This window comes from Salvelinus alpinus, chromosome 2 (genome assembly GCF_045679555.1).
Source record: "Salvelinus alpinus chromosome 2, SLU_Salpinus.1, whole genome shotgun sequence".
Taxonomy (NCBI): domain Eukaryota; kingdom Metazoa; phylum Chordata; class Actinopteri; order Salmoniformes; family Salmonidae; genus Salvelinus; species Salvelinus alpinus.
In genome coordinates, this window is record NC_092087.1 from 49,405,391 (window position 1) to 49,416,500 (window position 11,110).

General features: G+C 39.5%; 2 long non-coding RNA genes across 2 annotated transcripts; both read left to right on the forward strand.

Moving 5' to 3' along the window:
• Positions 1-205: 205 nt before the first annotated feature.
• LOC139551040 (uncharacterized) lies at positions 206-2,273 on the forward strand. Its single transcript, XR_011670187.1, has 3 exons — positions 206-456; positions 797-823; positions 1,603-2,273. It is a non-coding gene; the product is annotated as an uncharacterized lncRNA (long non-coding RNA).
• An 88-nt stretch (positions 2,274-2,361) lies between these two features.
• LOC139551047 (uncharacterized) lies at positions 2,362-4,261 on the forward strand. Its single transcript, XR_011670189.1, has 3 exons — positions 2,362-2,716; positions 3,304-3,612; positions 4,199-4,261. It is a non-coding gene; the product is annotated as an uncharacterized lncRNA (long non-coding RNA).
• The last annotated feature ends 6,849 nt before the right edge of the window (positions 4,262-11,110 follow it).

Below are 11,110 nucleotides of genomic sequence, written 5' to 3' on the forward strand. Positions count from 1 at the left end.
AGGCTGTAACAGAATAATAAAAATAATAAGTCAAGGGGAATGAAAACTTTATGAAAATATCCTCAAATAAAGGGGAAATTCTGTACTGTCTCTTTAATGAAAACATTCTATCTCAAATCTAAAATACTGGAGAAAAGAGCCAAATATATTTTTTGGACTTCACTGTCCACATGCATATGGAGGGGAGTGTATGACCGATAAATTATTCTGATTATTCAGATACCCTTACCTCTGCAACATTAGCTCACGCTTGCTGTATGAGTCTGGGGTTTAGGTTTCTGCTCTCTGTGGTTTTGTAGTGAAAAAGCTCCACATCTACTTCTCTATTCAAACAATCCTCTGACTCAGTCACACACCTTACTGTGAAGACAGACTAACAGTATGTAGCTGTCTGACAAATGGCATTGTTCATCCCTGATATGGCTGGTCATCTGTTCTTGGTCATCCTCCTTTTTGGTGAGTTATTTCTACATTTCTACAGTTTCATCATCTGTTTGTTCTACAGGATATTCCTCTCCTTCTCTCCCCTCTTTTAGTCTTTTACTTTAGGAACTCTTGATATTTCTGAATCTCATGACTATGATGAGTGTCTTGTATCTTATTCCATTAATCATCTTATTTATTTCTCTCTATCATTATTTTACATTTTGTTCAGAAAATAATGACCATCGCTAGATTCCCATTAATGCATTACAGTAGATTATGCTACTTTACCAACTTGTGTGAAGTGTTCCGGTATCTCATGTAGAATTCATTTTTTAGAATGTCAGACGATAACATATTTTATAATTTCTAGATACCTTCCAATCCATCAAAGCCCAAGGTCAGTATCATTATTATGAGTTTTTAGTTACCCTGGAAAAATATAATAATAATCATGGTATTTATTCTTATCATTCAAACATAACATTAGCTGATAGCGTATCCATCTGACACTATGAATTCAACAGGAATGACTGATAAATGATTAATACAACACAGTGCTGAAGGTTGGCAGTTTAAATCCGTATACAGTGAACCTACTTCTGTCCAAATTCAGGGTAAAACAAATGTCTATAGCTGTAAACACTGCAAACACTGTACTGCTCAATTGGTCCTCTACAAATACGTTATTATTGTCTTTTGTAAAGAGCCGTTGCATGAAGCAATATATTATATCCCCATTATTTCCCATACTATCGCTGGGAATTATTCTCAAAGATCTAGGGTCTGAAAAAACTAAGTGTGATTGTTTTATGTTCAACGGCTGACAGTACATTTCCCAAACCAGTAACAAAATGCTCAGTTCCTCTGTCCTCTCAGATCTTCCTCAACACAGTCTGGAATATTTTTACGTATGTTGTAATAAGCCATTACTTAAAACAATATATATTTCACATACTATCATTATATGAACGAATGGACCTTATTATCAAAATCCTTTAGTCTCAATAAACTTGAAGATACATGTTTTTAGACATTAAATGTTTTTAGACATTAAATGTTGATAGATTTACTTGATTTTATAATAGACATGCATATTTAAATTCAATTTAATGGTTGTCAGTAAATTTCTCAAAACAAGTCAAGCATTTGAAATACTCCTCTCTTCTGATCTTACAGGCCCTCCTCTTCCCAGGTTGACAGTGAGTCCTGAAGTCATCAGGGATACAGACACAGTTCAGCTGAGATGTCACACTTCTCAATCTACCTCTGTGTCTCAGTGTTACTTCTACATAGAGGAAAGACAACATTTCCAACATTTCCAACATACCACATCCTGTCATCAGTCACTCACAGGGAACAAGCTGCTTGAATGGGCAGGTCGTGGTCCAACCATCAAGGTCAACATGAGATGTATCTACTATGCTGTAGAGATGTCTATGTACTCTCCTTACAGTGACCCTGTCTCAGTCACTCTCCTGGGTAAGCAGGGTATGTATTATTATACCCCAGTGTTTTTCTATTCTGGTTCAAGATTAACACACCAGATTATTTTATATTATTTATATAATATACATTTTAAATACTGACTGAAGCAATAAGAGATGAAGTTATGCACTTTTAGATTTTAGGGTTTGTTTCATGCAATGTATTTTAGCAAACTGTTGAAAGTGGTTTACTTCCTGATTCTGACATTACAGACCTCCCTCAGCCCAAGCTGACAGTGAGTTCTACAGTCATCAGAGAGAGAGACTCAGTTCAGCTGAGCTGTGACTCTCCTCCATCTGTCTCTGTGTCTCAGTGTTACTTCTACACAGAGGGGAGAGGTCCTAAACCCTCACCCTGTACGAGGTCACTCACGGGGGCTGAGCTATATATACCGACTATTTAGTTCTTACTCTTTTTGTTATCTAGTACAGAAAGAGTTGTGTATTCTCATTAACCTACAGTATGGACAGTTATTGATGTCTTCTCCTCACAGGTAAACTGCAGAAACCAGACATTAGTGTCAATGACGAATCTTCTCATGACATCACCATTATTTGTGTACTTCCTGAGTCTGTCAGTGATGGTCATAGCTGTAACCTGTACACTGGAGACCAGCCTCAGGCCTACAAAGAGGCTTGGGTCAGGAGATTTAACACAGCATTATCCAAACTATTCTGTACCTTCAATGTTACTAAGAATGATCTGTTCAGGCATCTGCAGTTGGAAAGAGATGTGAGCTGTGACTACAGAGTGAACACAGGATCACACTCTCTGTCTCCCCGCAGTGATCAATACATTATTACAGGTAAGATACTTACATAAAATACAGAAATATGTATGAAATACATATATACTGTATGTACATTTTTTAAGGGCAGGTTTATTAGTATGGGCAAAAACTTGTTGAATAAACATTGTTTATACCTCTTTTTAACAAAAAAATAGTTTTTTCCTTCTGATGGCATTAAATCAACGTGGGAAATGTATTGGATTTGCCAAAATAATTTTGGGAATGTTGGTCTTTTTTTCACCCAACATTGAACCTAAATCCAATGACATGGATGAAATGTTGTTGATTTCACTTTGAATTCACATTAGTTGACAACTCAATCAAATGTAAATCAAAACGAGGTGTAGAACTGACGTCTGTCCCCATTGGGCAAATGCTTAATTTATTGCTAACTTATTTTGAACAAATTCATTAATTTTAATTAATGTTTTTAAATCAGTCCAAGTTAATTCAAAATAGTTATACAAATCATAAGTCCATGTCATGTTTATGACCATCATGATTTGAACTTGCATAGTGAAAGACTGCAGGCTCTACAATATATTGTTATGTGCAGAATAGTGTGCCTTGTACTTCATTAAATCGTTGTCCTCTCCCAACAGGTCAGAAACCAAATATTACAGTTAGTCTGAAAGAGAACCTCATCATCACCTGTTTAATTCCTGGCTCTGTCAGTAATGACACCACCTGTAACCTGTATGTTGGAGAGCAGAGTAAGCGTCTTTTTAGAGCACACGTCTGGAAGAAGAAACACACAGATTCCAAATGCTGGTTCTGTCAATTCTCTGTGGATGAGAATGATCTTATTAGAAGTCTACAGTCAGTGAGGAGTAAGGAGGTGAGCTGTGACTACAGCGTGAGCTCAGGACCAAACTCTCTCTCACCACGCAGTGATGGGTACAGCTTTACAGGTGAGTCATTATCTATACAGTAAGAATCTATCAGTGCTGCAGGTCTTCATGATCTGACTACCCTTTGATTTGTTTAATATGACTATATTCATTCTGACCCCCCCCCCACTAACTCAATCACTCACTCATCTTCGCTCGCTCCTTGGAGCACAGCACTTTGACATATGGATCTCCACACTGTCTTATTCTGGGCCAGGTCCCAGGCTGATCTGGTGTTGAGTCCCAGGTTGTGTAGTTTAAATTCTTTGTTGAACTGGTTCAGTGTTTAGATCGTATCTATGCACTATTAGGCTTCTGCTGTTAGATACATGGTGACCTTATTCTAGGAAGCTGATAACAACAATCAACACAGTATCTGTCCTGAAAGACTTTATCACCTTATGAATTGGTCTTATCATCTCTATAATGAGGAGAAATATCATCTACCAGGGCTAGAAGCAATCTGTCCATAGTAAATGTGATAGTCCTACTTTGCCCACTTTGAATAGATAAGTCATGAAGGTATTTCAAAAGGCCAACAACACCATGATAATCAATAATACGATCATTAATAAAATGCTAATTTCATTATTATGTGTTTTCTCAGTGGGTTTGACTCCAGGTCCTAGATCTACTTTGCTTCCCAGCACGACAGTGAGTCCTACAGAAGGTGTGTTGGGCCTCTAAATGACCATCTCTGCAAATACCAATTATACTGTCAATGGTTTAGATTACGGGCCTGTAAAATTAAGAGACCAACATTATGTAATACCTTATTCTTGTGTAATTATATTGCTTCCCACTAGTTTCGACTGTTACTTCTACTTTGACCCCAGACACCACAGTGAGATCAACTACCAGTAAGTAGGCCCACTAATTTTAATTTACATGTATATTTGTTACCATTAATTCACTAAAGCTCCATCCGATTTATGAATTGACCCACTCATAGCTGCTTGTAATTTCAGTCCAGATTTGTGTACTTTTAGTCCATCTGATTTGTAGGTAATGTGTAGTGTACTTCTGTAACGGCTTTCCTCCTGGGATGAAGGAGAGGACCAAAATGCAGCGCGGTTATTGTTCAACATGTTTAATAAGAAGATAAACGGTGAACATTAACAAATAACAAAATAACAAACGTGAAAGCCGAGACAGTCCTATCTGGTGCAGAACACAAACACAGAGACAGGAAACAATCACCCACAAAATCCCAACACAAAACAAGCCTCCTATATATGATTCTCAATCAGGGACAACGATTACCAGCTGCCTCTGATTGAGAACCATATTAGGCTGGACACAGAAACAGACAAACTAGACACACAACATAGAATTCCCACCCAGCTCACGTCCTGACCAACACTAAACAAGCAAAACACATAATAACTCTGGTCAGGACGTTACAACTTCTCTCTTTCTGCTTATTGAATGACCTTAGATATTAAATGAATTTACGTTTGTTCTTGTGTAATCTCTTCTCACTAGGTTTGACCTCTCCTTTGACCCCCAGCACGGCAGTAAATCCTACATCAGGTGTGTTGGTCATCTTTCTCTAGTTAGCAGAAAGGACCTAAACAAATAGGCTAGATTTATTTTACTCAGGTTTTTACTCCTAATTTCCCCTGATTAAAAAAATAAGTTTATATCTCACTAATTAAATCAACTCATTTAAATACCTTAATTTTTGTATAATCAGATCCAATGACTTTGCTTTGCACCAGGTTCGACCGCTAGTTCTACTTTGACAACTGACACCCCAAAAGTCCACATGATTTTAGATTAGTGGCGTAATAAGTTGTGTTACCTGTTATTAAACAGTCTCTCTCTTGCATGTGCCCAGGAGGTCAAAGCTCCACAGAAAGCGTTCTGGGTAAGCATCCATCTCTAGCTGACTACCTGTCTTTTCTCAGACAAATTAGACATTTACAGGAAGGAAGTGAAGTTTCCAATAAAAAATATTCTATATTATTCTCAGAAAATAGAATGTCTATCTCCAACTCCCTTACCATGTAGGTCCATTGCTTGTTCAAGAGGTGTTGATATCTGATAGAGTTTTGGTTAATACATCCCATGCCTCAATTGTATTTGGCCGAGCTTTGTTTATCATGGCCGCTGATACGAACAGACGAACAATATCTTGAAAATATAATAACCGTGTTTGAGGCAAGAGTATTGTAGGGGTAATCCACTAAGGATAACCTTTTTTGCTGTTGTTAACCCGGCATTAATGATTATTTTCTGAACCAGTTATCATTCAACAAAAATTAAGGTGGATATTCACAGGGAAACACATTTTTGTAAGGACATTTGGAACATGTGACCAGAACTGGGACACCACAGGACATTCCCAAAACATTAGTGTTACAACAGTATTCATACAGCATCTATCACATATTGGAGTAGGAATCAGCTTCATCTTAAAACATTTAATGGGGTTGCATAACTTCTATGTATAAGCTTATAATGTATTGTCTGGTGTGCTGGGTTTTTAGAGGTAACAAATACATTTCCCCAAATGGTATCCCAGTTCAGGTCAGGCCCCAATCCCTGCATTTCACGGTTCCATACTAGAGGGACACCCAATGTAGAGCATTTAACAGACAGCAGGCAATCATGTGGCAGAGACCATTCTAGAAGTTAATGAAGGGAATATCCATGTAAGCATTATGTGGGATGTTAACGGGGCATCCCATGGTACACCATAAGCTTTTGTTAAGGGTCTGGGTTTTAACAGTAATATGCCAAATTATGAAATTGTGAGCATTTAATCTTTCTACTGACTGAGTTGTGTTGTTCTCTAACAGAAATAATGAATACTTTCTATTTGTGTAATCAGATACAGAATTGACTTATTACTTTCCAGCAGTTTCGACTGTTACTTCTACTTTGACCCCTGACATCACGGTGAGACCAACTAGTAAGTATCCGTTACTTGCAATGACATGTTTAGTTCACTCTAATTCACTAAAGCTCCAACAGGTTTACTCATAGACTTATTCATAGCTGCTTGTACGGTCACTCTACTTTGTTGTACTTTTCTTAGATATGAATGGCCCCCGGAGGGGATGGCTGCCGTTTTACGGGTTCCTAACCAATTGTGTCATTCTGGGTGTTTTTTTTGCGTTGTTTGTAACTTGTTTTGTACATAATGTTTCTGCCACCGTCTCTTATGACCGAAAAGAGCTTCTGAACATCAGAACAGCGATTACTCACTGGGCGAAGATTTTTTCTTTAATGAATTGAAGGAGAAAGATCATTCACATGAAGAGGAGACGCCGATACAGTGGCCGCAGATCCTGATGCTTGGTGAGATTTCATCTGCAAGTCAATAATCCTGCTTTACCATCCATATCTTATGTTTCACTGAGTCATGGCTGAACGAGAACATGGATCATATACAGTTGGCTGGGTTTTCCGTGCATCGGCAAGATTGAACAATACACCTCCAGTAAGACGAAGGCTGGTGGTCTGTGTCTATTTGTCAATAACAACTGGTGCGCAATCTCTAATATTAAGGAAGTCTAGAGGTTTTCCTCGTCTGAGGTAGAATATCTCATGATAAGCTGTAGACCACACTATTTACCAAGAATGCTCATCCAGAAGCAGCGCTCCTAGTGGTAAAATATTTTACCTAATTTCTACCAGCATGTCAAATGTGCAAACAGAGGGAAAAAAATCTCTAGACCACCTTTACTCCACACACAGATATGCATACAAATAGCTCCCTCGCCCTCCATTTGGCAAATCTGACCATAATTCTATCCTCCTGATTCCTGCTAACAAGTAAAAACGCAAGCAGGACTTACCAGTGACTCGCTCATTACGGAAGTGGTCAGATGCACGCATACTAAGCTACAGGACTGTTTTGCTAGCACAGACTGGAATATGTTTTGGGATTCATCCGATGGCATTGAGGAGTACACCACATCATTCACCGACTTCATATGTACGTACATATTCCAACCAGAAGCCATGGATTACAGGCAACATCCGCACTGAGCAAAAAGCTAGAGCTGCCGCTTTCAAGGAACGGGACACTAATCTGGATGCTTATAATAAATCCCGCTATGCCCTCAGACGAACCATCAAACAGGCAAAGCAGTAATACAGGGTTAAGATTGAATCTTACTACACTGACTCTGACGCTCGTCGGATGTGGCAGATTTGCGGATTACAATGGAAACCCAACCTTGAGCTGCCCAGTGACGAAAGCCTACCAAACGAGCTAAATTCCTTCTATGTTTGCTTCAAGGCAAGCAACACTGAACCATGCATGAGATCATCAGCTGTTTCGGATGACTGTGAGATCACGCTCTCCGTAGCCGATGTGAGTAAGACCTTTAAACAGGTCAACATTCACAAGGTTGCAGGGCCAGATGGATTACCAGGACGCATACTGAGAGCATGCACTGACCAACTGGCAAGTGTCTTCACAACCTCTCCCTGACCGAGAGCTGTCTGTAATACCGACATGTTTCAAGCAGACCACCATATTCCCTGTGCCCGAGAACACCAAGGTAACCTGCATAAATGACTACTGGCCCGTAGCAGTCACATCGGTAGCCATGACATGCTTTCAAAGACTGGTCATGGCTCACATCAACACCATCAACCCAGAAACCCTAGACCCACTACAATTCACATACCGCTCCAACAGATCCACAAATGACGCAATCGCTATTGGTCTCCACACTGCCTTTTCCCACCTGGACAAAAGGAACACCTACGTGAGAATGATGTTTGCTGACTAAAGCTCAGCGTTCAACACCATAGTTCCCCTTCAAGCTCATCACTAAACTAAGTACCCAGGGCCTAAAATCCTCCCTCTGCAACTGGATCCTGGACTTCCTGATGGGCCGCCCCCAGGTTGTAAGGGTAAGCAACAACAAAATCTGCCTCATTGATCCTCAACACGGGGGCCTGTCAAAGGTGCGTGTTGAGACCCCTCGTGTACTACCTGTTCACCCACAACTGCGTGGTCATGCACGTCTCCAACACCAACATCATTAAGTTTGCCGACGACAGAATGGTGGTAGGCCTGATCACCGACAATGATGAGACAGCCTATAGGGATTAGGTCAGAGACCTGGCAGTGTGATGCCAAGACAACAAGCACGCTCCCATTCACATTGACAGGGCTGTTACTTGATATGAAACAAATGTACATTTCTCTTCTCATCTCCGCTCACCAGGTTTGACCTCTCCTTTGGCCCCCAGCACAGCAGTGAATCCTACATCAGGTGTGTTGGTCATCTTTAGTTAGTACAACTGAGAAAAAAAAGACATATTTTGTCTTACCCAGGTTTTTGTATTATTTTTTCATCACAAATGTGCCTAATTACTAGAAAAGAGGTTGATATTGGATTGATTAAATCATCCCATTAAGATGCCTTATTGTATAACCAGATCCAATGACTTTGCTTTGCACTAGATGCGACTGTTAGTCTTACTTTGACAACTGACACACCAAAGAGTCCAACTGAAAGTGAGTATGGCCACACGATTTTAGTTTATTGGTGTTTATTAAGTTGTGATGTGTGTTAACTGTTAACATACCGTCTCTATCTTGCATGTGCACAGGAGGTCAAAGCTCCATAGACAGCGTTGTGAATTCAAACAATATAAGGATAAGTATCCTTATTTAGTAATCCCACAGCAAAAATGCACTTGTCTTTTCCTGCTAGCACTGACTTTGCTGATAACTACTTTGTTGATGGAAAATGTACTTGTTGTGATTGTGATATGTTGTTGCCTCACCAAGCTATCTTAAGATGAATGCACTAATGTATGTCACTCTGGATAAGAGCCTCTGCTAAATGACTTGTCGTGGAAATTTCCATCAGGGACACCTGAAGTCAATATGAAATGAATAATTATTTATTATCAGCAAGCTGGAGAGGTTCCAACAAACTTAATGTACTATAGTACACGTCGGTCGGGAGCTCCGCCGGGGAAGTCCCATTAGTTGTCTTATATGCTGCTTAAAGAGACAAGTTATATTTGCAAGATTTAGCTTATTCATTATTCATAATGAATTCATCATTAACGTTTGGTTCATGCATGTGACCAACCAATACCTCACGAGGCTTCTTCTCTTCAAGCTGAGACCTTGAAACTGAGACACCCCTTTCGGTTTTCAAAACAATGTTCTTGGCGCACTGCCAAATTGCTTATACTGATAGTAAGGATTCCTCCCAGTCACGATCAATCAGTCACTTGCATGAACCCAGTCGAATTGGTTATTAGAAAAGCACAAACATAACATTTTCCTTCACAGAATCAAATGTAGAATGTTTAGCTAACTAGCTGTCTTTTCTCACATATATGAAAACGGAAACGTTTACCAAGACTAATAATAAAGTGGTATTCTAACACCTGTCTACCATTGAAGTATTTACATTTGGATTAAGAGCTAATGACCTCTCCTGATGTCATCATGTCACCAAACAGCGGTGCAATTATGGCAGGCAGCAGTGGGTATGTCTTCTGGAGTGGGTGTGTTCTTGATGGGATTGACAGCTGTCTATCTCTGCAGGAGGACCAGTGAGTACTTCTGATTCTGCATAACAAAACATTTGCAAACATTGTCCTTCTCATATTAATGTAAGTGCCTTTGACATGGGTTAATCTTTCAACTCCTTTTGGTGATGTTGTGTAGTGTAAGCTATATTCAATATCATTCATTTAGCCTAATTTGTTTTTTCAGAGAAAACCAATTCTCAGAGGTAAGAATTCCGCTTGTGAATATGATGCAGATTGTATCAACCTTTAGTTCTGTATTGTCCATGATGAGATGTTCTTACCACAACCTTCTGATACTTTTATGTTGTACAGACCTACAGCCAGACAGGATGATCACAGACAATGTATGTTCCAAACAAAATACATCAAACACTGCACACACTACTAACACAACTACACACATGCATGTACAAACACATATTCTAATTTCATTTTCATTTTGTTTCTGTTGTAGGTGATTTGGTGATGGGAGCTATGAGCAGTGCAGGCATGTTGGATTCAAGGGATGCTGGGTTCTATTCTCTCATCACCTCTGTACCATCCACATTTTTGCCCTCAGGTGAGTTTGTAACAGAAGGTCTTCTGTCCCTGTCTTCCTGATCTGGGACGTGAATTTGGGACACTCAGCACAATAACACTTAATCACTCAATGCCAACCATACTAACTTACATTTTTTAGTCAGAGCATCTTGAAAGCGTGAGAACAGAGCTGTAAGTCTCCATGGTGGTTTGAGTTCAGATGGAGAAGTGTGAAGTGACATCAAACCCTGTTATTTTCACTTCTCCTGACCCCCCCCCCAGAAAAAACAACCTCTTACTTGTGTCTTTGTCTCTCTCTGTGAGGTGCAGGTCCTGTGAAGCAATCTGCAAATGAAGATGTAAGTACAGCAAAATTAATTACCTTGGATATAGTTACATACTGGTTTTCGGACGGACAGACAGACAGTCTGAGGGAAAATAAGGACCTTTGTCTCACTCTTTCCTCCAGGCTGATTCA